The sequence below is a fragment of the Callithrix jacchus genome, chromosome 1, assembly GCF_049354715.1.
Source record: "Callithrix jacchus isolate 240 chromosome 1, calJac240_pri, whole genome shotgun sequence".
NCBI lineage: Eukaryota > Metazoa > Chordata > Mammalia > Primates > Cebidae > Callithrix > Callithrix jacchus.
Window position 1 is genome coordinate 144,640,042 of NC_133502.1, and position 25,500 is coordinate 144,665,541.

General features: G+C 42.6%; 1 protein-coding gene across 21 annotated transcripts in view; it reads left to right on the forward strand.

The window, feature by feature from the left end:
* The window catches only part of FRMPD1 (FERM and PDZ domain containing 1), a 159,989-nt gene that overhangs the window by 73,614 nt on the left and 60,875 nt on the right, over positions 1-25,500 (forward strand). For 3 of the 21 annotated variants that reach the window (XM_035252328.3, XM_035252331.3, XM_035252362.3), the window contains exon 1: positions 1,785-2,373. The exons of 17 other annotated variants lie outside the window; for them this stretch is intronic. The gene's annotated coding sequence lies outside the window, so the exon portion shown is untranslated. Of the gene's footprint in view, positions 1-1,784; positions 2,374-25,500 lie in introns of those variants that run through there. One more of the 21 variants, XM_078372545.1, reaches the window with a different exon arrangement.

The following is a 25,500-nucleotide window of genomic DNA, read 5'->3' on the forward strand; positions in this document are numbered from 1 at the left end:
TCAATTGGTAAAAGAAAATGGGGGCATTTCTGGGGCATCTTCTTCACAGTTGTTCTGCATTACTCAGAAATTAAATTGCCTTCCTGCATTTTGCCCCGCTAACATTTATTGAATGTATACTGTGAGCAAGTCACAATGCTGAGTACTGTGGCTAGGAGTGAAACGTAAATGTCCTTAGTTCCACACTTAAGGCCTTTGGTGATCTGGCTTCTGCCACTCTCGCTCCGATACCTCCACCCTACTTCACATAATTCTATGCATCACCACCTTCATGCTAACCTGAGCCTTTGGTCTCCGGGGTAGCCTTGTGCCATCTCCCTTCTGTGTACTTTATGCCCTTCCCCAGGCACTGCTCCAATTGCCTTTCTCTTTACCCCTGCAGGTCCTTCATGCTCTGCTCACCTCCTGCACAAAGTCTTTCCTGATAGCTCACTCTGCTTTATCCACAGATGTGTGGGATCTCTCGCTATCATACTCTCAGGCATTCCATTCACCTCTCTGCACTGGTCCTTACTCTTTTTTACTTTGTATGTTAGTGATTTATGTGTGCTCCTAGATGATTTTTCAAGCTTCTTGACTGTAGAGATGTGCAAATACTCATTGCATAAAAGAATGAAATGGGTATTTCAGGCTAGTGGTCACCAGTTTGTGCCTTGCCTTCTAAGATACAGAGTCACTGATAGAATCCTACTTGGCCTCCCTCTCCTTTGATCCTTCTCACTGAGGCCCTTTGCTGCCTCCCAATTGGTTCTATCCTCCCCTTGCATCAGTGCCCACACCATCTTTCAGTTAGTAGCTGTGTATTAAAAAAGTATTCCTCACTTATGGTTTTCTGGGGAGACATGGGAAAAGAGAGACAATTTGAGCATGCTTTTTTTTTTTTTTTTTGAGACAGGATCTTGCAGTGTCACCCAGGCTGGAGTGCAATGGCATGAGCCTGGCTCACTGCAACTGCCTTTCCCCCGGGCTCAAGTGATCCTGTCACCTCAGCTTCCCAAGTAGCTGGGACCACAGGTGTGCACCATCAAATCCATTTCTTGTATTTTTAGAAGAGACAGAGTCTCACCATATTGGCCAGGCTGGTCTAGAACTCCTGACCTCAAAAGATCTGCCCACCTCAGCCTCCCAAAGTGCTGGGATTACAGGCACGAGCCACTGCACCTGATCTGGAGCAGTTTTAGATTACCCCTGGGCTGGGCATGATGGCTCACTCCTGTAATCCTAGCACTTTGAGAGGCTGAGGTGGGTGGATCGCTTGAAGTCAAGAGTTTGAGACCAGCCTGGCCAACATAGTGAGATCCTGTCTCTACTAAAAATTAAAAAAAAAAAAAATTTAGCTGGGTGTGGTGGCACACACCTATAATCCCAGCTGTTTGGGAGCCTGAGGCACAAAATTTTCTTGAACCCGGAAGGCAGAGGCAGAGGCAAAGATGAGATGCGATCACACCTTTGCACTCCAGCCTGGGTGACAGAGGGAGACTCTGTCTCAAAAAAAAAAAAAAAAGAAGGCTACCCCTGTACTTATTTCTTTTTCAACCTCTGAAATGCAAACCACCTACACTGCATGGGATCCTAAAATTGCAAAGGGCTTTATCCAGAGTATTCTTTGTCTATGAGCTGGCATGAGGGCTGGGATCATCTTGTGCTCCACCTGTGGCAGGCTATGTGAGGCTGGGCAGGTTATTTAATCTTCCTCTGACATCATTTCCCCATCTGTTAAGGGGGGATAATGTGCTTGGAGGTGACCTACCTCCCTAGGATGCCATGAGGCTTAGTGAGCTGATGCCATTGCTATTAACTTCAACTGAAGACGACTGAGCAGAACTAGCAGGAGACCAAGTATTACGTGGCACAGAATCAACTCTATAACTATAAAATGGATGCATCATGTGGGTGTCATCTTCTGTGTTGTCCTTGGCACAGAGGAAGCTGGTTTGCCAATCAAGGACCTCTAGGGTTTCCTCTCTTGACTGGTTCAAGTGGTTCAGGTCTTGAGGATGAGAATGGGATCTGCAGGACTCCTGTGCCTGTCGTGCTGAAAGGAGAGAAGCCAGACACGTGTTGAGAGGCATAACTGCAGCTGCCCAGTATCTGCAGATGAGGAGGGGGCCTGTGCCACAAAGATACCACCCAACTTTGCCCACCCATGGCCTGGTGGTCAGTTTGGCTCGAGGTTATCGATGAGCTATGGGAAGGTCATTTGATATTCACATTCTTGTGGCCGCAATCTTGGGAATGTGGCCTTTTATCTTTAAAAATAGCTGTGTGCTGGGAGGACCAGGAACAGTGTCCTGGGATGGAGGGGAGGTGCCAGCAGGGGAAAGAAGTGCAGATTTCTTTCTGTGGAAGAGTCCCTTCAGCTCTGTGCCACTGGTGAGTTGGTGTTTTCTGATTCTGTAACGTGCGCTGCTTTCTCTAGACTGTTCTTGGAAAGGGAGCTGTTTTGGTTTTTTTCAATTGTGATATCCTCTCCATATCTTAAAAAAATCTGTTTCCATGGTATGTTTGTTCTTGGGCACGTATCCTTTATGAAACCTGTTTGAGTGAGATTCTTTCAACCTTCATAATTGCAATTTATTTATTACGGGCTCTCCGCAAATTTAACTGGTAATTATTTATCACATTGGTTTTGTGTTTTCAAAAGGCATATCCTTAATCATTTTATATATAAATAAGATAATCATTAAATGCCTTTGGAACTAAATTGCCAACAGGTTTTTAAAATTGGGGGATCATAGGATGTGAGACCCCAGACTAGAGATTTTCAGGTTGAATAAGTCTTTGTTTCAGGTGGTGTCCTGAGAGGATAATGGGTGGTCTTTGCTTACACAGCTAACTAGTGACAGAATCACATTTGGACCCAGGTCCCCTAACTTCCTTGTCCATGCCTCTCTGGTCAGCTCTGTAGAATTTAGCCTCTCTGAATTACAAGTGAGTGAGAAGGGGAAAAGATCACTATTTAATTTAACTTTTCTCTATGCCTTAATTTAATTAAAGTGAACCTTCTAGTTTTAGAAATGGCTATGCCATATACCGCAACTGATCCCTTGGCCTTGACTCACTTGATTCATTTGATGATCTGCACTGATGATTCTCAAGTGTGATTCCCATCTGTGTTCCCCGAGAGCTTGTGAGAAACGTGAACGCTCAGCCCCACCCCAGACCTACAGAAACTCTGGGGGTGGGGCCCAGCAATCTGTGTTAACAAGTCCTCCAGGTGCTCAGATAGGCAGTGAAGTTAGAGAACCACTGCCTGCCATGGCCTAAGTCAGACTCTCCGTGTGTTTGATACCCAGGGCAGTGATCCACTTTGTCTGTTTTGTGGATTCTGAGTTTTCTTTACCGAAGAGAGAGTTTCTCTGTTGCTGCTGCCAGCTTTGAATAATGACTCCATTTCTCTACTCTGCTTCTCTGCATTACCACTATACACACATACCTAGCAGGAGTGAAAGATAGGTGGACCAATAATGAAAGTAAATAGGGGATTTCAACAGAAACAGGTTTGCAGATAGAAAAAAAATGTCTCAACCACTGAGGTATGTTTTCTATGTTTAAAACTTGCTACTTCTCTAAGCACAGTGATAAATTAGACTGTGTCTAACTGTATTGTACTGGGTTTTCCATCATTTGTTATTTTATTCTGCAGATTTTTTTGTACCTTGTATTTGCATGGCACATGTTGAGTGTTGGGGAAGAGGTATTTGAATTTATCAGGAGGTAGAGAACATGTTCAAAAATAACTATAATACAAGCTAGCCAGTGATTAATGCATGAGAATCATCTTTTATGGTAAAAGCGTTGTGGAAGCCTAGAGATGGTAGAGAGCACGTGTGAGGGAGGAGGACATCAGGGAGGACCTCATAAAGACAGCAGCATTTGGGCGAAGCTTAAAAGGAGGTGGAATTTGACATTGAGAGTTAGGGGGTGGGTAAAGAACATTCTAGGCAAAGGTGTAAGAAGATCAAAGCATGGTGGGAGGCTCAGTGCAATTTGTGAGGATGGGGGTTATGTGAAGATGATTAGAAAGAAATGAGGCCATGTAAGTAGGTCAGTGTCAAAAGGAGAAGAATCTTCAAATACTCACTTAGGAGTTTGTTCTTTATCCTGAAGGCAATGGGGAGCCGTTGAAGGGTTTTGAATAGGGGGAGGTATGACCACGCTGTGCTTTCAGTAAAGCTAATCTGCCATCAGCCTATGAAGTAGATTGAAGTATGTGAGAGGGAGACTTTTGTTGTTTTTATTTTGTAACTGTTTTGCAGCAGTTTGTTGATAGATTGAAAATTTGTCTTAATGTTTAATTGGGAGGTAATTGCCTTTCTTCTTATAATCATTGGATTTTCAGATAAGCATCCAGGACCTAGATTATTGTCTGGGGAATGCAGCTCTAATGTTATCATGGGGAATCTACAGGAAAATAAAAATCGCTTAACAGAATGGCTTTGTAGGAAACTTCCAGAACTAATTTCTTCCTTCTTTTCTTTTTAACGTTTCTTTTAAACAAAATGTATTTATATTCATTTTATCCAGTAATGACCTGGTAATGCTAGATCACATCAAATCTACAAGTATCAAGCAAAGCCTGTTGAACACCTAAAGGCTCTTCCTTGTCTTTTCCCACTCAGCCTCCAGAGCTGTTTTCTCTCTCACTCAAGGACTTACTTTGTTAAAGCGCCTAAATCAAACTCATTTTGCAAGGATCTGCCTTACTTCAGTGAGGGCTCTAATGGGAATAGCTGTAGGAAACTTGAATGTCATGAATTTTTAAATATGTTGTTACTTCTAGTATTTGTAGTAGAGAGAAGGCTCTGTTGCTGTTGATTATTTCACTAGGGCTGTATTTATAGGCTTGGGCTTTGGCTAGTTAGCACCATTGATTTTAGTCATTCAATCAGTATTTAGCGAACATCTCTTAGGAACTGAAAAATCATGGTGGATCAGAAACTCATGGCCCTGCTCAATGTAGAACTTATATTCTAGCAGAGGATATATTAGAAGTAAATAGTCAAATATAGTCTGAGAGAGGGAGAATACTGGGTACTGTGAGAGCACCGACCCAGAGCAGAGGTCAGAGAAAACTTAACAAGTGAGACTTAACAAGTGAGACCTAAAAACTAATGGGGGGCCAGGCACGGTGGCTCACACCTGTAATCCCAGTACTTTGGGAGGCTGAGGCTGATGGATCATCTGAGGTCAGGAGTTTGAGACCAGCCTGGCCAACATGATGAAATCCCATCTCTACTAAAAATGCAAAAATTAGCCAGATGTGGTGGCAGGCACCTATAATCCCAGCTACTCGGGAGGCTGAAACAGGATAATCTCTTGAACATGGGAGGCAGAAATTGCAGTGAGCCAAAATGGCACCACTGAACTCCATCCTGGGTGACAGAGCAAGACTCTGTATCAAAACAAAACAAAACTGCTGGGGTAGGTTAGTTAGCCTAGGCTTGCCGGGAGACAACTTGGGGGACATGGACTGCAAATGAATATGAGATTTCTTTTTGGATTGATGAAAATGCTTCAAAATGGATTGTGGTGATGGTTGCACAACTCTATAAATATACTAAAACCATTGACTTGTGTTCTTTAAATTGGTGAATTGTATGCTATGTGAATCATATCTCAGTAAACCTGCTTAAAAAGTCAACTGGGGAAGCCAGCAGCAGGAAGGGTGTACCTGACAATGAAACAGCACATGAAAAGGCTCAGTGCCTGAGCAAAAAAGGAAGAAATTTGCTAGGTCTGGAACCTCCTGGGAAGTGGAGAGCAGTAAAACAGAGGAAAGTGAAGAGGCTGGAGAGGGAAGTGGGGCCTGTACAGGTTAAAGTCCTATAAATAACAGCAGTTACCACTTATGAAGGCCTTATCATATGCCTCATGCTGTTCCAAGCTGTTTACCTGCATTCCCTCATTAATTCTCACAACAACCTTATGAGGAGGTACTATTGTTATTGGCATCTTGTAAGTAGGAAAATCAAAGCACCAAATTTTGAAGTACCCTGCTCATAGTCAAAGATCTAGCAAGTGGCATGGCGGAGATATGAGCCTGTATTAGTCTGCTTTTACCCTGCTGATAGAGACATACCTGAGACTGGGAAGAGAAAGAGGTTTAATTGGACTTACAGTTCCAATGGCTGGAGAAGCCTCAGAATCATGGCGGGAGGCATAAAGCACTTCTCACATGGTGATGGCAAGAAAATGAGGAGGAAGCTAAAGTGGAAGCCCTCGATAAACCCATCAGATCTCATGAGACTTACTCACTATCACGAGAATAACATGGGAAAGACCAGCCCCCTGTGATTCAATTGCCTCCCTCTAGGACCCTCCCAGAACACGTGGGAATATTGGGAGATACAATTCAAGTTGCGATTTGGGTGGGGACACAGCCAAACCATATTATTTTACCCTGTCTCCTCCAAGTCTCATATCCTCACATTTGAAAACCAATCATACCTTCCCAACAGTTTCCCAAAGTCTTAACTCATTTCAACATTAACCCAAAAGTTTACCGTCCAAAGTCTCATCTGAGATAAGCCAAGTCCCTCCTGCCTATGAGCCTGTAAAATCAAAAGCAAGCTGGTTACTTCCTAGATACAATGGGAGTATACATATTGGGTAAATATAGCCATTCCAAATGGGAGAAATTGGCCAAAACAAAGGAGTTACAGGGCCCACCCAAGTCCAAAATCCAGTGGGGCAGTCAAATCTTAAAGCTCCAAAATGATCTTCGACTCCAGGTCTCACATCCAGATCAGGCTGATGTAAGAGGTGGGTTTCCATGGTCTTGGGCAGCTCCACCACCATGGCTTTGCAGGATACAGCCTCCCTCCTGGCTGCTTTCACGGGCTGGCGTTGAGTATCTGTGGCTTTTCCAGGCTCACAGTGCAGGCTGTTAGTGGATCTACCATTCTGGGGTCTGGAGGATGGTAGTCTCACAGCTCCACTAGGCAGTGCCCCAGTAGAGATTCTGTGGGGGCTCCAACCCCACATTTCCCTTCTGCACTGCCCTAGCAGAGGTTCTCCATTTGGGCCCTGCCCCTGCAGCAAACTTTTATCTGGACATCCAGGCATTTCCATATATCTGAAATCGAGGTGAAGGTTCCAAAATCTCAATTCTTGACTTCTATGTACCCGCAGGCTCAACACCTCATCGAAGCTACCAAGGCTTGGGGCTTCCACCCTCTGAAGCCATGGCCCAATCTGTACATTGGTCCCTTTCAGCCATAGCTGGAGCAGCTGGGACACAGAGCACCAAGTCCCTAGGCTGCACACAGCATGGGGATCTTGTGCCTGGCCCATAACACCACTTTTTCCTCCTGGGTCTCTCTGGGCCTGTGATGGAAGGGGCTGCCATGAAGATGTCTCACATGGCCTGGAGAAATTTTCCCCATTGTCTTGGGGATTAACATTATTAGGCTCCTTGCTACTCATGCAAATTTCTACAGCTGGCTTGAATTTCTTCCTAGAAAATGGGTTTTTCTTTTCTATTGCATCGTCAGGCTGCAAATTTTTCTGAACTTTTATGCTGTTTCCCTTTTAAAACAGAATGCTTTTAACAGTACCCAAGTCACCTCTTGAATGCTTTGTTGCTTAGAAATTTCTTCTGCCAGACACCCTAAATCATCTCTCTCAAGTTCAGAGTTCCACAACTCTCTAAGGCAGGGGCAAAATGCCACTAGTCTCTTTGCTAAAACATAACAAGAGTCGCCTTTGTTCCAGTTCCCAACAAGTTCCTTATCTCTTTCTGAGACCACCTCAGCCTGGACCTTTTTGTTCATATCGCTATCAGCATTTTTGTCAAAGCCATTCAACTAGTCTCTAGGAGGTTCCAAACTTTCCCAGATTTTCCTATCTTCTTCTGAGCCCTCCAAATGGTTTCAACTTCTGCCTGTTACCCAGTTCCAAAGTCACTTCCATTTTTTGGGGTATCTTTTTAGCAACACGCTACTCTACTGGTACCAATTTACTATATTAGTCTGTTTTCATGCTGCTGATAAATACATACCTGAGACTGGGAAGAAAAAAGAGGTTTAATTGGACTTCCAGTTCCACATGGCTAGGGAGGCCTCAGAATCATGGCAGGAGGTGAAAGGCACTTCTTACATGGCAGTGGCAAGAGCGAATGAGGAAGAAGCGAAAGTGGAAATCCCCGATAAACCAATCAGATCTCATGAGACTTATTCACTATCATCAGAATACCACAGAAAAGAGTGGCCCCTTTGATTCAATTATCTTCCCCTGGTACCCCCCAGAACATATGGGAATTCTGGGAGATAAAATTCAAGTTGAGATTTGAATGGGGACACGGCCAAACCAAACCATATCGGAGCCCAAGAGGTCTGGCTCTAGAATTCACACCATGGTCCCTAAAAAAAAAGATCCTAAAAGTTATGCAGTGACATTATAGAGTTTTATACAGGAAAGTGACAAGGTCAGATTTTCATCTTTGAGAAAGATTACTCTGTGGTTTGTGAAATAGATTGGAAGAACAGCAAGACTGAAGGTAGGGAGACCAGGTGCTACCATGATCCATATAAGAAAGAGATCTTGGTGGGGTGTGCGGACTCACACCTGTAATCTCAGCACTTTGGGAGGCTGAGGCCGGTGGCTCACCCTAGGTCAGGAGCTCCAGACCAGCCTAGCCAACACGGTGAAACTCCATCTCCACTAAACATACAAAAATGAACTTGGCGTGGTGGTGCATGCCTGTAATCCAGCTACTTGGGTGGCTGAGGCACAAGAATCGGTTGAAACTAGGAGGTGGAGGTTGCAGAGAGCTGAGATCATGCCACTGCACTCCAGCCTGGGTGACAGCGTGAGACTGTCTAAAAAAATGTCACGCCAGTCTGAATGTGTGTGATGGCAGCGGGGATGGAAAGAAGTAGAAAGTTGAGAGAGATTTAGGAGGTCACATTTATAGGAGTTGGAAAGTGGTTGGATACGGGGGGAGGGTGCAAAGACTCTCAGGTGGATGCCTGGATTCTGCGCTTGGGAAGTGGGGAGAGTAGAGTGTTTAATGGTGCTCATGATGTAGGTGCCAAGGGGTGTCCCAGTGTGGACTGGTCAGTATCTGCACAAGAAAGAATTGGTAAGACCTCTGATATGACCTCTCCACCAGTCAGAATCAAGAAGTTGGGGCAGGGGCCTTAGAATCCTTCTAGATCTAGAGGTGAAAATGGAGGTATTAGAAGAGACTTGCTGAAAAGCCAAACAGGGTGCAGAGTCAGGGCAAACGAGGTGTGCACCTGCTGAAGCTTGGGCTGGTGTGTGTTCACCTGTCCTGTTGCCACTCCCTGGGGAACCTTTGCTTCAACTCTTAAAGCTTTGATTCACTTTTCAGAGATCATCTTTCTGATCCTTAAAAGAGGTATCTTTTAGGAGAAATACCTAATGTAGATGATGGGCTGATGGGTGCAGCAAACCACCATGGCACGTGTATACCTATGTCACAAAACTGTATATTCTACAATGTACCCCAGAACTTAAAGTGTAATTAAAAAAAAAGAGGTATTATTGCTGCACCAACAGTAACAATGGGAATTAAAATAAAAACAAAAAGAACTGGCTGCCTAAACCCAGCATCTATGAGATCAAACTTGTTTTGTGTTCCTGCCTGTCTGTGCCCAGCATCACTTTTACAGTTGTACCCAGAGCATATATACAGCTTTATGGCCTATGGTTTATACTCTACATTAAATCAAAGACTTTTTGAGGACTGTTACATGGTTTCTGGCTCTCGTTTTTTGGAAATTCAAGGAAGAGGACATGCGGACATGCTGTAACTTACCTAAGCAAGCTCCTGTGGCCAGTTGTGTTTTTCATCCCTAGAGCTTGTGCCTCAGGAGCATCTTGCTGCATAGTGTTTTCCTTAGGCAGAACTCCCAGCCCTGATCATCTCTATGTACTTTTAAATGGGGTGACCCAAACTGGATACTTTTCTTTACTGAGGTTAGGGACAGAGGGCAGAATGCTTAATTTGGGTTGAATTTCTGAGTTCCTGGGCCCTGTGGTTTTCAGTGATCTCTGAATCGAGTTGGCATTCATTCGCAGCTGCCAGTGCCGCTCCTACTGGCTGCCATCTCCTAACAGCTGACCCGGTTCCCTGAATTGTTTGCTGTAAACTGGGCAACTCTACAGGAGGGAGAAGAGGTTTCCGGGCAGAATGCTTAATTAGGGCTTAATTAAGACAGCCAGAGTGGCCCGTTGGCCTGAACCCTTGCATAGGGTCCTGATTGGCAGGTGGCACCTGGCATTCTTGGCCGTCTGACAGCAATCAGCCTTTCCTAAGCCCCATGCAGAGATGAGCAAGACACACACTACCCTGCTGTTGGCAGGAGCTCTTCCTAGACTCCCTACAGCATTTTAGACATTCCTTTCTTATGGGCCCTACTTTCTGCCTTATATTGGTTAGGAGTTTTCTTTGTGGCTTGTCTTCTCTATAACACGATGAACACCCCCAGGGCAAGGGCTGTGTCTGCTTAATCTCAATCTCTACCACACCCAGCACAAATCCCTGAGGAAAGAGGATCTAATGGAATGAATTGCTCTGACTTTTGGACTAAATCCCTTGACTTGAGATGGCTGTAGACCCTGTAAAGTGGAGTGTGGTGTCCAGGGACTGAAACTGAAAAATGCAGAGTCTAGGGGCCCGCAAGCCCATGACCAGCAACAAGTCTACGAAAAGGAGGACTTTCAGAAAAGGGACCTCAAAGCCAGGACAGAGTCTTGATGTCACGGTGATGGGCAAGAGCTCTGCGAGGCATGTCTTGGGCCCATCAGCCCTGCAAGCCGTTCTCCGTTGCTTGTGCTGTGGTGGTGGTTGTTACTGTTTATTAGTGTGATACGTTTGTAATCCTGACTTCCTTCCCCACACACAGAAATGTGGAGTCAAATCTCAGCCCACCAGGGTGGCAGGCAGCTTCATAGGGGCCAGAACTCTGGGGGTCCTTAGTCTGAATTTCCCAAGTACTGTAGTTGCTGTGGGTTTTGGTTTTGGTGTGTGTGGTATCAAACATGCCCAGAGGCCGTTGAAAATTAGTCGGTGTGTAATGACATCAGATGAATCATTTGATAGTAAAAAAAAAAAACAATCTAGACTTTGAATTTACATTCCACAATTTTGTTGAATTATGCCCAGATGGTTGTCGAGCTAATTTTAACAGATTCAGGGCATTTGTAATAACCAGAAAGTCTATGGAGAGGAAAATAACTTCACATTGAATGGCAAAGGAACACTAAAGACGACCAGATTTTATAACCTCTGAGCTGGAAAGACCCTCACAGGCTTCCAGCCCAACTCCCATATACTTCGTGTGGCTGTACAGTAACAGGAGGCGCCAAGGAGAATGGGTTATCTGAAGGTCCTAATTGCCAAGTCTGTGGACCCTTTACCGATGGATCTTTTGGCTGCCTTGGCTGTATTTGACATGGTTGCTTATATGCTTTTTTTGTGGGAAAATTCATATAACATTAAATTTACCATTTTTAAACTATGTGAAAGCATACAGATCAGTGGCGTAAAGTACATTTACAACATTGTACAACTGTTACCAGTACCTAGTTCTGACATTTTTCATCACCCCAAAAAGTAATCCCACATCCATTCATTAGTCACTCTCCATTTCCTTCTCCCCCAGTCCCAGGCAACCACAAATCTGCCTTCTGTCTTTATATAGATTTGTCTGTTCTTGATATTTCATATGAATGGAATCATACAACATGTGACCTTTTGTGTCTGGCTTCTGTCACTCAGCATAGATGTTTTTGAGGTTCGTCCATGTCATAGCATGTATCAGTATTTCATTTCACTTTATGGCTAAATAATATTCCATAATATGGATATATCGCAAGGAGTTTGTCCATTCATCTGTTCATAGAGGTTTGGTTTGTTTCTATCTTTTGGCTATTATGAATAGTGCTGCTATGATCATTAGTGTACAAGCTTTTGTTTGAATATCTATTTTCACTTCTTTTGAGTAGGTACCAAGAAGTGGAATTGCCAGGTCAAGGTTATGCTACATGTAACTTATTGAGGAGCCACCAAACTGTCTGCATAGTCTTCTGAACCTTTTTTCTCCCCAGGATTCTTTGTTTTTTCTCAGGCCTCTTTAACCATTCGTTCTCAGTTTCCTTTCATGGCTTCCTAGGTTCTTCAGCCTGTAAAATCATGGGGCCACCACCATTCCTTCCTCAGCTCTTCTCATCCTACCCTAAAGGTTCTCAACTCTAGCTGCACATTACAATTACCAAGGTCTCCTGTAACAAACCCTGCCCAGGCCCCATCCCAGTTGAGCTGAATCGGCATCTGGGGGTGGGTGGGTGGAGCCTGGGCATTGGTCTTATGCACAGGGCCCTAATTTTGATATGCAACTTTCTTAGGATAACTATTCAACCTCACAGTTACAACCCGATGACTGTCAGATTTTTATTTTTAGCTTCAACTATCTACTGGACATGATGACTGTCCTTCAGTACTGCAAATTCAGCATTTCCCAACCAAACTCTTCATCTTACTTTTCAATCCTGTCCTTCTCCTAGTGTTTCCTTTCGTGGTGAAAGGGACCACCCTCCCCAGCCACCCAAACCAGAAGCCTGAGAGTCGTCCATGCCTTTTCTCTCTCCCTCATTCCAATTTTCAGTTGGTTGATTGATTGATTGATTCATTCATTCAGTAATTTATTACCCAGTGGTTAGGACTGAGGGCAACTGGAGAGAAATACAATTTAGGAATTGAGTTAGGAAGACAAAAAAGACAGATGAAAGTTAAGTTTCTTTTTTTTTTTTTTGGGAAGTGTGGGAGGCTGGCTGAATGTTATGAATTAGCAGAACAGGGGTCACTGGTGTCTTTTTTTTTTTAAGAAAGGAGAGGAGGAAAGAAAGAATAAAAAGGAGTGAAGGAGAGGAAAAATGAAGAAAAAGAGGGAGAGAGAACGGAAATGTTGCTTTATTCTAAAAATGGGTATTAAAAACCTCTTTTCTGCCAATAATTGTGCTTAATAAAGTTTCAAGAGGATAACCTTTTGAAATAAAGAATAACATCACAGCTGCTGTCATTGAGGACTTTCTTTGTGCCATGCATTCTGGTAGAACTTCATATATATTATCTAATTTACTGTGAGGCAGGTGAAGTCAGCCCCATTTCACAGATGACAGTATAGGCTCAGGGAGGCTACGGTAACTTGTCCAAGGCTGCAAAGTTAGCACATGGTTAGTAAGAGTTGGAGTTGGAAGCAGGACATGACAAGGCCTGTGCTGTTGACATGTAAGGTCGCTGGGGAAGAACTGTGAGTCCAGCAGTGCACTGTGAAAGCAGGGAAGGAGGAGTATCATGATGTGACCACCAAGCAAGATCATCTGCCCATAAGAGCGCTTTGAAAACTATAGACCGTGGTGCAAAAACCGTGCAACCTTTGCTCATGTTGCTAGCAGATCACTTCCTTTATTTTGCTTTGAATTCTGATCAGGTGTGTATATGTCTGACTTCCCTGGTAAACTGCAGACTCCTTGAGGTGAGAATTGTGCCTGCTTATCTCAGTATCCCCCACCACCCCTGTAGTTGGTATACTGTTGATGATCATTGAGTGTTTCTTGAATCTGTGGATGTTAGCATTGACTCAGAGAGGAAGAAATGGAAACAGGACCCATGGTGACATTTGTCCAGATGTGTCATGACTAAGCCCTTGGCTAGAGATTTGACTGAGAGAGTCAGGATTGGAACAGGACATGACAAGGCCTGTGCTATTGACATGAAAGGTCACTGGGGAAGAACTGTGAAAAAGAAAGGGCAGACCCATAGCTCTCTGGAAATATGTGTGAGAGATCTCAGAATGAATAAAATTCCACGTACCCCTGACCTCCAGCTTCAATGCATTGATGCTAATTCTGTCTCTTTTCCCCTCTAGTACTTACCACTTTCTTTTTTTTTTTTTAGATGGTGTCTCACTGTGTTGCCCAGGCTGGAGTGCACTGGTGCACCCTTAGCTCACTGCAACCTCTGCCTCCCAGGTTCAAGCAATTCTCCTTCCTCAGCCTCACAACTAGCTGGGATTACAGGCGCCTGCCACCATGCCTGGCTAATTTTTGTATTTTTAGTAGAGATGGGGTTTTACCATGTTGGCCAGGCTGGTCTTGAACTCAAGTGATCCACCCGCCTTGACCTCCCAAAGTGCTGAGATTACACATGCAAGCCACTGCACTGGTGTACTCACCACTTTCTAACAGTCTTAATTTCCTTTTTTGTCCATTGTTTCTTGTCTGTTGAGAACCTATATTAGAATGTAAGCTCCATGAGGGTAGTCTTTTGTCTTTTTTGTTCCTAATGACTCCCAAGACCTAGAACAGTGCCAAGCACATAGAGGATACTAATAAATATCTATAGAATGAATGAAGGAAGTGAAGGTATCCGTGAGACCTGGAGTCACTGCAGAGTCAGCTGCACCTCTGCCATCAAAGCACTTTCCAGGAACCTAATGGTCTGTATGAGCCTTCCAAGTCAGGGCAGGGCCCAGAAAAGCCCCTATAGATTGCACTTGGTCTGGGTCCTTAGATTTTCCAAGTAGGCTTCTCAGACCCCAGGGTCCTCATCAGCCGCTTAGGGCCTAGCACAGGTGCTTTTGGTATGGAGAAGCCTCCAATCTCGGTGCTTCCCTGACCTGGAGGTGATCCCCCTTCTTCTGAGCCCTCCTCTCTGTGCAGCCCTCTCTCATGGCATTGCCATCTATCGTGTGTTGGAGCTCCTAGCGGGCAGACACTGTGGCTGATGCATCTTTCTGCTTCTCACAGATATTGGCATAGGGCCAGATGTTTGTTGGGTGAAAAACATCTTTTGAGAGAGCAGCAGTCTGCCCAAAACTGATGAGAAGGCTGGTGGCCAGAAGCATTTGGGGAACTGTAGTTTGTTTAAAGAGAGTCAGAAACTTATGATTTGAAAGGGCTTTGAGGTCATGTTTCTAACCCCATCACTTTTCTTTTTTTCTCCTTTTATGGCATTTGTTTTTGTAAAATACCTTTATTGAGATATAATTCATATACCATGCAATTTACTCATCCAAAGCATTCAATTCAGAGGTTTTGGTATATTCACAGATAGTACAAACATCAGCATAGTCAACCTGAGAACATTTTTATCACCTCTAAAAGAAACCTTTTTTCACCATCACTCCTCCATGCCCCATTTCCCCAACCCTAAGCGACCACTAATCTCTTTTCTGTCTCTGCAGAGCTCCCCACTGGACTTTCATATGAATGGGATCATAGAATATGTGGTCTTTTGTGACTGGCTCCTTTGATGGAGCACAGTATTTTCAAATTTTATCCATGTGTAACTCTTACCTTTACAGGTGGGAAAACAGACACGGAGGAAAGGGATGTGACTTGGGTCACATGTCCAGCTGGTAGCAGAGCAGGAACCTGATTGCTGTTCCCCTATCTCCCTGCACAGTGCTCTTTCTCTGCACCAGGGTGGAGATAAGAGGTTCAGCAGCGGCAGCTGAGTCAGCAGTGTCACTTGCCATCCATCACTGAGGCTGCTTGAGGGTCAGCAGTAAGACAGACATGGTGAGGTGAGGCCTTGAAGGTCACATCAGTGCTGACATTGGTGTTAGTTTCAGCCCTTTCCCACATCCTTTCTGGGGCTACTGTTCATCTGATAAAGCGGATGACTTGTGTGACCAACTTCCAGTCTTCTACTAGGAGTGGCCTGGGTCCCCATCCGCTCAGATTCCTATCAAGAGAAAGGCACAGCCTGGATCCCCGTTAGAACTGTCTGTTCCTGCTGCCACCCTGAAAGCTCTCAAAGGGCCATGCAGAGGCCATCTGTACTGATCTAGATAAGAGGCTAAGCCCTTTCTAAGAGATGTCTAATCCTGTTAGGCAGATGGGAAATCTGAGGGCCATGATGATGCCCTGAACTAGTGCTCCCAAAGGCTTGTCTGTGTACCACATGACACTCAAGTCTATTTTAGTGGATATGTGAATGAGGGCTTTTTGCTTAAATTGTTGTATATTTATTTTAATGTACACCCGAAAGAAAACAACACATCCAGCATGATCAAACCTGTGTTGAAATGAATACTGTTGTCTAGGATGAAGCTAAAATGGGAAGCACTGTATCATAGAATTTGTTTTATGCAGACCGTGTGTGTTGCAGGTGTGGTGATCTGGCAGTTAGCTGACATGGCAAAAGTCAGGAGGGCAGTTTGAGGTCAATTGTCATTTGGAATGCCACCCTGGGGTGATGGGGTGCAGGGTGCTTTCCCACCTCCTGCGTTTCCTTTTCATCTGCTGTGCACGGCAAGGTGAGATGGCAGAAGATGCAGGCAACTAGAGCTTCTGGATGTGAATGATGGGCTTAGTAAACCTAGAGAACCAGTTGTGAGCATTGTGTTTTCTCTGGTCCATGATAAACCCCCTTTCAGGTATTCAGAGCCCTTTTCTATGATAAAAAGAGGGGAGGAGTTCCTGTTGTAGAGAGAGGCTTAAAGGAGGGAAGGGAAGATGGAGGCGGAGCAGGCATGATACGCAGTACCATCCCAAAATAAGAAATGAAAATAAACAATTCAAGCCAGGCATAGTGGCTCATGCCTGTAATCCCAGAACTTTGGGAAGCCAAGGCAGGTGGATCACTGGAGGCCAGGAGTTTGAGACCAGCTGGGGCAACATAATGAGGCCCCCATCTCTATTAAAAATACAAGAAAATTAGCTAGGCTTGGTGGCATGCACCTGTAATCCCAGTTACTCTGGAGGCTAAGGTGAGAGAATCACTTGAACCCAGGAGGCAGAGGCTGCAGTGAGCCAAGATCGGGTCACTATACTCCAGCCTGGGTGACAAACCCAGAATCTGTCTCAAAAAAAAAAAAAAAAAAAAGAAAGAAAGAAAGAAAATATGCAATTGGCTTTATCTCTACTTTTTATGGCCATGGGTGAAATTTCTTGTGAGGTTAAAATGTCAGGGCCTGTGTTACTGTGAAAGACTTGACTGAGATCCCTGAGTAGGGAAGAGAGGTTTGAAACTCCTTCCTGGAGCCCTGGTTGCAACTGTACTTTGAGGAATAATCATGTGGTCTAATAGATAAGCCCCCCTTCCTTCCTTTCTAAGAATGTCATTTTTCTGATGAAGCATCATTGCAATCTGAATTCTTTTTAAGAAATTCATGCAGTTGAATTATCTCTCACTAAGCTATGATCATGGTCATGAACCAAGGCAACATCAAATGATTGACATTAGAAATGTAATGTGAACTTACCTAAAATATCTGCCAATAGCTTTTCCTTCGGGCTTAGAAGGTTCAATAGTTATAGCTGCCTATTGTTCTGGGGTTCTCATCTTAGCATAGCATTTCAGACATCTGTAACCCCCGTTATTTATTCAATAGATCTCGATTGAGCTGAAGGCATTCTGCTGGGCTCTGCAGGGATTGTAAAGAAACAGGGACTTTTCTCCTCCCCTCAAGGAGTTCACAATCTGAGGGGCAGAAAACAAAACCTGAATCCATGATGTTGGAAAACACAAGACAAAGAGCATAAGGGAGATGATCACAGGCTGTATGGAAGAGCAGGACACTACACAGCAGCTCTGTGATTGGGGAACCTGGTGGAACATGGTAGGTGGGTGGCCAGGAACCTGTCCTAGATGTGGTGGGGCTTGAGCTAAGTGTTGACAGTTACTTAGGATTTGAATAAGTCCCAGAAAGTGGAAAGATTGGAACGAAGACACAAGAAAGGCTACCTAGGGGTTTTTTTTGTTTTGTTTTTGTTTTTTTTGAGAGACAGAGAAGCTTTGGAACAGATACTTTCATAACAGGAGAAGGATGGACCTTGGGTTCCCCTTGGCCACTTTGAGGAAGTTTTTTAACCTCTCCAAGCCTCAGTTTCTTGTCCTCCAAATGGAGTTTTGGATTCCCACTATGTGGGGCTGTCATGAGGAGTAAATGAAGTCTACAGATGAAACTGTTGGTTCCCTCCTTCCCCAAATTGGTCAGGAGAGCAATCTTTTGGGAACAATGGTGGGAGACAAGAGTTGTATATCCAGGAAGATGTTGGATTTTAGGGATGGGGATCCCTGGAAGACTTAAGTGACAAGCTAATACAATTTAGTGCAATGCTAAGATAAAGGGTAACCAGAGGCTTGGTAACTTGTGCAATTCTAGATTTAATTAATGGCAAAGCCAGGAAGGAAACCGGGTCTCCTGATGTCTATTTCAGTGCTCCTTTCAGCATTCCCTAGGTTTTATCTAGAGGAAGGTTAAAAATCCAAATTCTTGGGCCCCACCCTAGACCTCCTGAACCAGAAACTTTGTGGCTCAGACATTTATGCTTTAACCAGACTTCCATGTGCTTCTAAGGCTTGTAGGGTTTTACTAAGAAAAAATGGGGGAAAGGTGAGAAAAGCAGATTTCTTACAGAGTTGGGGTTATTACTTACTGGCAAGGAAAAGAGGATGGAAGGGTGAAACTGGGCAGAAATAAACTTTTGTTTTTCTTTTTAAAGTTAAGATACAATTTACATACCATAAAATTGGCCCTTTAAATATACCATTAGTGGTTTTTAGAATATTCACAAAATTGTGTAGCTATCACCACTGTCTAATTTTAGGACATTTTTATCACCGTAAAAAGACATCTGTTATCCATTAGCAGTCGGTTCCCATTTCCCTTCCCCACTGCCCTCACAACCACTAATCAGTTTTCTATCTATCTCTATACATTTGCCTGTTCTGGACATTTCATATAAATGGAATCAGACATTTATATGAAATCATGTAGGCTTTTGTGTCTGGCTTCTTTCACTTAGCATAATGCTTTCAAGTTTCATCCATGCTGTACTGTGATCAGTACCTCATTCTTTTTTGTGGCAGAAATCAACTTCTACTTCAAACTTTTGCCACATGCAAATTTGGTCACACAACTGAGCTCACACTGCTTCAGAAAAAGAGATGTTTCTTGGGCACATTTGCATAGAACTTTATAGTTTTCAAAGCATTGTCACAATATAATGAAATGCAAGCCTTACACCAACCCTGATGCATAGCTGGGCAGGGATCATTATCATTGTTTTCACAGATGAGAAAACAAGCTGGAGAGGGGAGTGTTCTGTGCTAATTCAGTACACTACTGTGCCTGTTCACTGAAGTGCAAGTAGGAGTTTGACGGATGTGCAGGCAGGGGGTATGGACTAGGCAAAGGAACAGTATCTGCAGAGGCACGAGGGCATGAGAAACCAAGGCCCTTTTGGGGAACAACAGGTAAAGCAGTTCTGCGGAGTGTGGTGTGAGGGAGATGAAGTTGGCAGGTAGGCAGGGCCAGATCACAGAAGGCTTTACTGCCATCCCAAGGCCAGCAGGGAGGCAGTGGGATGGAATGGCTGAGTCCAGCTTCAGAGACAGGCAAGCTAATCTGATTTTGAATTCCAGTTCTGCCGCTTCCTTGCTGTGTGCTCTTAGCCAGATTACTTAACTTCTTCATGCCTCAGTTTCCTTTTTTTATAAGTGAGAATTATTATAAGTATTAAATAAGATAATCTGTGTACATTGCTTAGCCCAGGGCCTGGCACATAGTAAGTGGTAATGTTGTTAGCATGATTATGTTATTGACATTACTATAATTGTTGGGCTCAGACTTAATCCTAAAGATGAAGGGGAACCAGAGGAAGATTTTGAAAATAAAAGTGATGTGATTAGAATTACGTGTTATATCACTCTGGCAGTCACATGGAGGACAGATTGATGAAGAGTAAGGAGTCTGGCTGAGGGCTATTTAGTACTTCAGACACAATGAAAGTTTGAACTCAGGCAGTAGCACTCAGAAAGGAGAGGAGATGAGAGATTAAGACACTTGGGACTAAGGTCAACAGAATTTGGTGACTGAATCAATGTGGGGCATGAAACAGGGAAAGAATCAAGCATGATTCCCCAGTTTTTTTTTTGTTTTTTTTTTTTGAGATAGGGTCTTACTCTGTCACCCAGGCTGGAGTGCAGTGGCACGATCCTGGCTCACTGTAGCCTCAACTTCCTGGGCTCAGGTGATCTTCCTACCTCAGCCTCCTGAGTAGCTGGGATTACAGGTGTGCACTACCATGCCCAGCTATTTCGAAATCTTTTCTTTTTTTTTTTTTTTTGAGTCGGAGTTTCACTCTTGTTACCCAGTCTGGAGTGCAATGGTGTGATCTCGGCTCACTGCAACCTTCGCCTCCTGGGTTCAGGCAATTCTCCTGCCTCAGCCTCCTTAGTAGCTGGAATTACAGGCATGTGCCACCATGCCCAGCTAATTTTTTGTATTTTTAGTAGAGATGGGGTTTCACCATGTTGACCAGGATGGTCTCGATCTCTTGACCTCGTGATCCACCCGCCTCTGCCTCCGCCTCCGCCTCCCAAAGTGCTGGGATTACAGGCTTGAGCCACCGCGCCCGGCCTCGAAATCTTTTCTAGAGACAGGATCTTACTATGTTGCCCAGGCTGGTCTCAAACTCCTGGGCTTGAGCAATCCTCCCCACTCAGTCTCCCAAAGTGCTTGAATTCTAGCCACGACGCCAAGCCAAGATGTCTTTCAAGAACAGTGTCTCAAGTATCATTTGTAAACCTTGTACATTTCCCAGAGGAAAAAAAAAAAAGAACTTGAATCAATACCCAAATAATATGCTACAAAATATACAAACCTGATCTTTCTTTTCTTTTTTTGTGATGGAGTTTTGCTCTTGTTGCCCAGGCTGGAGTACAATGACATGATCTTGGCTCACCAAAACCTCTGCCTCCCAGGTTCAAGTGATTATCCTGCCTCAGCCTCCTGAATGACTGGGATTACAGGCACGCACCACCACACCTGACTAATTTTTGTAATTTTAGTAGAGATGGGGTTTCACCATGTTGGCCAGGCTGGTCTCGAAATCATGACCTTGTGATTCGCCTGCCTTGGCCTACCAAAGTGCTGGTATTATAGGCATAAGCCACCACGCCCGGCCAATCTTTCTTTTTCAAGTGATCATTTTCTTTTCCTTTTTTAAAACAGGTTTTAAGGATGATGCTTTAATCTTTGCAGTTTAAGAATTGGGGTTGATATGTGAAGAGCCTTCCTGGAGGCAAATTTGAGAGTTGTATTTTGTGTTCTTTATTTTTGAACCATTTAATAAATTTGCCTTTCATTATTTCTTTGATTACAATTTTGTGTGTTCCTTTTCCATTTTCTCTGCTAGCCCTATTATTTGTAAGTTGAAATCCTCAATTTGATTCTATGTCTGACAGTTTTTCTTGAAGTGCTATCTAGTGTTATTTACAATTTCAATTTAGTGCAAGTGCTTTTTGGCTCTTCAGTTTCTCTTTTATCCTTTGCTGCCTCCATTGATGTTTTCGTTTCCCAATAGCAGGTGCTAGTTTCCTGAAGTCTTTTATTATCACCCTTTGTATCCCTTTTGAAGGGTTTATAACCTTAATTGTCTGTTTGCCTTTAAAATAGCTATAACCTTGACATATTTAGTCTTCTTCTCCATTTACAAAATATTTTGAGAGAGTTTGCCTTTTTATATTCATATTGTTCCAGGTAACCAGAATTGTGTTTAATCTGAGGGTTCATTTCTTTTAAGGGAGTTTTCCAAGTTGATATATGCTCTAAAAAGATCTTATATTACAAGGAACTGTTGAAGGAACTGAGGATGTTTAATTTGGGACAAAGGAGACTGAAACACTGAAAGATTTCTATGTTTAAATCCAGAAAGGGAGCTGATTTATTCTGGGTGGTGGTGGTAGGAATGGCCAGAGGGCAGTACTGGTGGAGGACTGAAGGTGCAGATGGGTGGAATTCAGTTTTATGCAAAGAAACTTTGTGACAATAAGATGGGTTCAACAGGGAATGACAGAATGTAAGAGGCCAGATGACTTCTTGGCAGTGGGACTATAGAGAAGATTCAAACGTTTTGGATTATGTGGACATTTATTTCCTTCCATTAGCCCAGCAATCTGGAGGCTAACATTAAAACCATTAGCAGGTCATTCTATCTACTTTAAACTCTCCTGCTCAGACCTTGCTGAGTCAGGGAGTATTTTTAATGGCTTGGTTGATGTAGCCATTTGTTTAGTCTTTGGGGATCCCTGGATGAAGGTACATGCCTACCCACGGTCCAGATATATAACATAAATTAATTCTCTTAATTAGAACCATGTCTGTTTATAGAAACCAATTAGCTAAATTGTATTTGGCAGCAGTTTCTTAAAAAGTAACCACTGTAGTTTGAAGACTTTCAAAAGAAACGGAAAGACTTGATAGTTGGAGATCCCTGACAACTCTGCAGTTATGTGGAAACTATCAAAATGTATAGGTCAGACATTGTGCATCTTCCAGTGCTGTGCTTACTTCAGGATTTCCAACTACTCTGGGTAATGTGGGGCTTTGAATTTCAAGACAGACTACAACAGATACTATCTTGCCTAGCTCCTAGATCTAGTGGAGACCTCAAATTGCATGAATGGACGGAACTGTAGAAGTCATTTGCTCCATGTATTCCATGGATATGTCCCTGTGCGCCATCATTATGTCCCTTCTGTGATATCCATGCAGTTTATGCAGCCTCTCCTGGAATACCTTTAGTATCCAAGATCTTAACAATTCTTGAGGAAACTCGTTCCACGCTTGGATCACAAAGAACACGAATCTCTTACCTTAGTCTGAGCTAGAGTCCCCCACTCTGTGGCATTTCCCATTAATCCTGTCTCTAAATCCCAGAAGCCTGTGGAATATGTGTCTTCCAAATGGTGGCCCTTGGGCTCTTTGTGAACCATGATCGTGTGGGCCAACCCCAAGTTTTTATTTAATAAACATTCTTTGATTTTTCAATGTGTTTTTATATGACTTGCTTTTAAATCTCCTTTCCTAGACCCCATAGGAAAGTCTGATGCTCAGACATAAGACAGACCAAGTTAATATCAATATCCTAGAATTTCCAATGGACTTGATCCTAGAGAGGGCCTGACTGCGGCAGTTGATTTTTGAAAACAATATCCCATGGGTTTTGCTAGATGTTTATTCTTCTGTCTTCTGTGTTTAGTCTCTGAATTGTCAGGACACTATAACCTACATTCTTGATTCTCCATGGTAATCATATTTTTCAAAGAAATATGATGTGATTTTGTGTCCTTGGCAAAGGAACATTAAATCATCCTTATTATAAAAGAGCTTGTACAATTTGGTGACCAGAAGGCAAACATTCCAGCAGAAAAATAAGAAAAAATCAGAAACAGTAAAGTAATAAGAAATAAATATAAGTAGCCAAAAGCACATGAAAAATATTGAGCTGTGTTAGTAATCCAATAACTTCCCATCAGCTGTGATGAGCTCTGATCTGGAAAGATGTACAGGATATACATGCAGGTTAAAAAATACGAAGTACAGACTACTGAGTATAGCATCCTATTTTTGTAGAAAAGATGTGTTAATATACATGATATAGGTCTCTACTAATTCAGGACAGTTAGTATAAATACATACCAAATTGTTCACTATGTTAACCTCTAGGGGAATGGGTTGAGTACTTGAAGTAGTAAGCTTATGTTGTATAATTTTCAATGTGATGGATTTACATGTGATATTTAATTTTTAAAATATTTTCCTATATATACAATAAATATATTTTTGTATATATTTATACAAAAACATATATAAGTATATATATAAGGAAACATATATAAATGTATATGTTTTCTGTTTATAAATGTGTATTTAATTATATATAAATATATATTTAAACCAATAATTGAATGCTACTTTCCATCCCATGAGCAAATATTTTTTAAAATGATAATGTCTAGGTTTTTTTGTTTGTTTTGAGACAGAGTTTTGCTCTTGTCACCCAGGCTGGAGTGCAATGGCGCAATGTCAGCTTACTGCAACCTCCACTAGGTTCAAGCGATTCTCCTGCCTCAGCATCCTGAGTAGCTGGGATTACAGGCATGTGCCACCATGCCCAACTAATTTTTGTATTTTTAATAGAGACAGGGTTTCGCCATGTTGGTCAGGCTAGTCTCAAAGTCCTGACCTCAGGTGATCCACCTGCCTTAGCCTCCCAAAGCCCTGGAATTACAGGTGTGAGCCACCGCCCCCAGCCAATAATGTCTAGTTTTTATAAGAATATGGAGGATAATTTACTTTTGTCTTCTGTGTTTTTCAAAATATAAACCTTTAAGTCAATAATTTTCATCCTACTGGCAAATTTTTTTTTTTTTTGACAAAGTGTTGTTCTGTTACCCAGGCTGGAGTATGGTGGCACGATCTCAGCTCACTGCAACCTCCACCTCCCAGGTTCAAGCAATTCTTCTGCCTCAGCCCCCTGAGTAGCTGGAATTATAGGTGTATGCCACTACGCCTGTCTAATTTTTGTATTTTTAGTAGAAATGAGGTTTCACCATCTTAGCCAGGCTGGTCTCAAACTCCTGACCTCATGATCCACCCGCCTTGGCCTCCCAAAGTGCTGGGATTATAGGCGTGAGCCACCGCGCCCGGCCATGGCCAATTTTTTTAAGTGATACTATTCAAAAGCTCTGTCCTGGCAGGAGTGCAAATTGGTAACTTCTTGGAGGCAGTTTGACAATATACATCCAAATTCTTAAAAGTGAACATATGTTTATGTCCAGTAATTTCACTTCTAGGAATTTATCCCCCCCAAAATACCTGGGAAGTAGCCATTTGCCATGAATAAAGATTTTTATTATAAAGCTTTCATAATAGTAAAAAACTGGAAACAACACAAATGTCCAATGATAGATTTGTTAAATAAATTATTATATGATTAGAGAAAATAATATGATATAACAATTTTAAATGATGGTGTAAATGTTTAAATATTAACATGGAATTATGTTTATGAAATCATAAGTGGGAAGGTATAATATCTCATTTTTATTAAGAAACATATAGATGTGTGAGCATGAAAACAATGAAAAATTAACCTGCTAATTGGGAAGTAGGATTACAAGTGTTTTATTTCATTATATTTTTCTGTGTATGTTAATAGAAGCATATATTCTTCAATTTTTAAAACTAAGTTAAAAATCATTAAAAATCATTGAATAAAATAGTATTAAGGGCTTATACAACATTTCCTGCCCCACACCTCCTCACCCTTTAATTTCTTTTCTTAGAAACTCTTTCCACTCTTCTAGCCATTTCCTCTGGTATTTTCCTTCATATTTCTAAGACTAGAAATACACATTCCTATTTTCTAATTTATTAATTTTGAACTTTAATTATTATGATAAATGAGGATTTAGTTATTAGGCTACTACATTTGCTTCCCTTCACCATATTATTCCAGTATCCTTATATCACTGTTCTTGAGAAACCATTTTTCAATGTTTACATTATTATGACAATGTAAATATTGTTCATTGCTGAGCCAAGTAGTGAACTATAATTTTATTTTCCTATACAAATTTTTATTTTCCTTGGATTTCATAATTCCCTCTGTTTTTGATCAATTTAGTTTTTCATGTACTTACTGCTAATTCTCCCACACCCTCCAACAGCC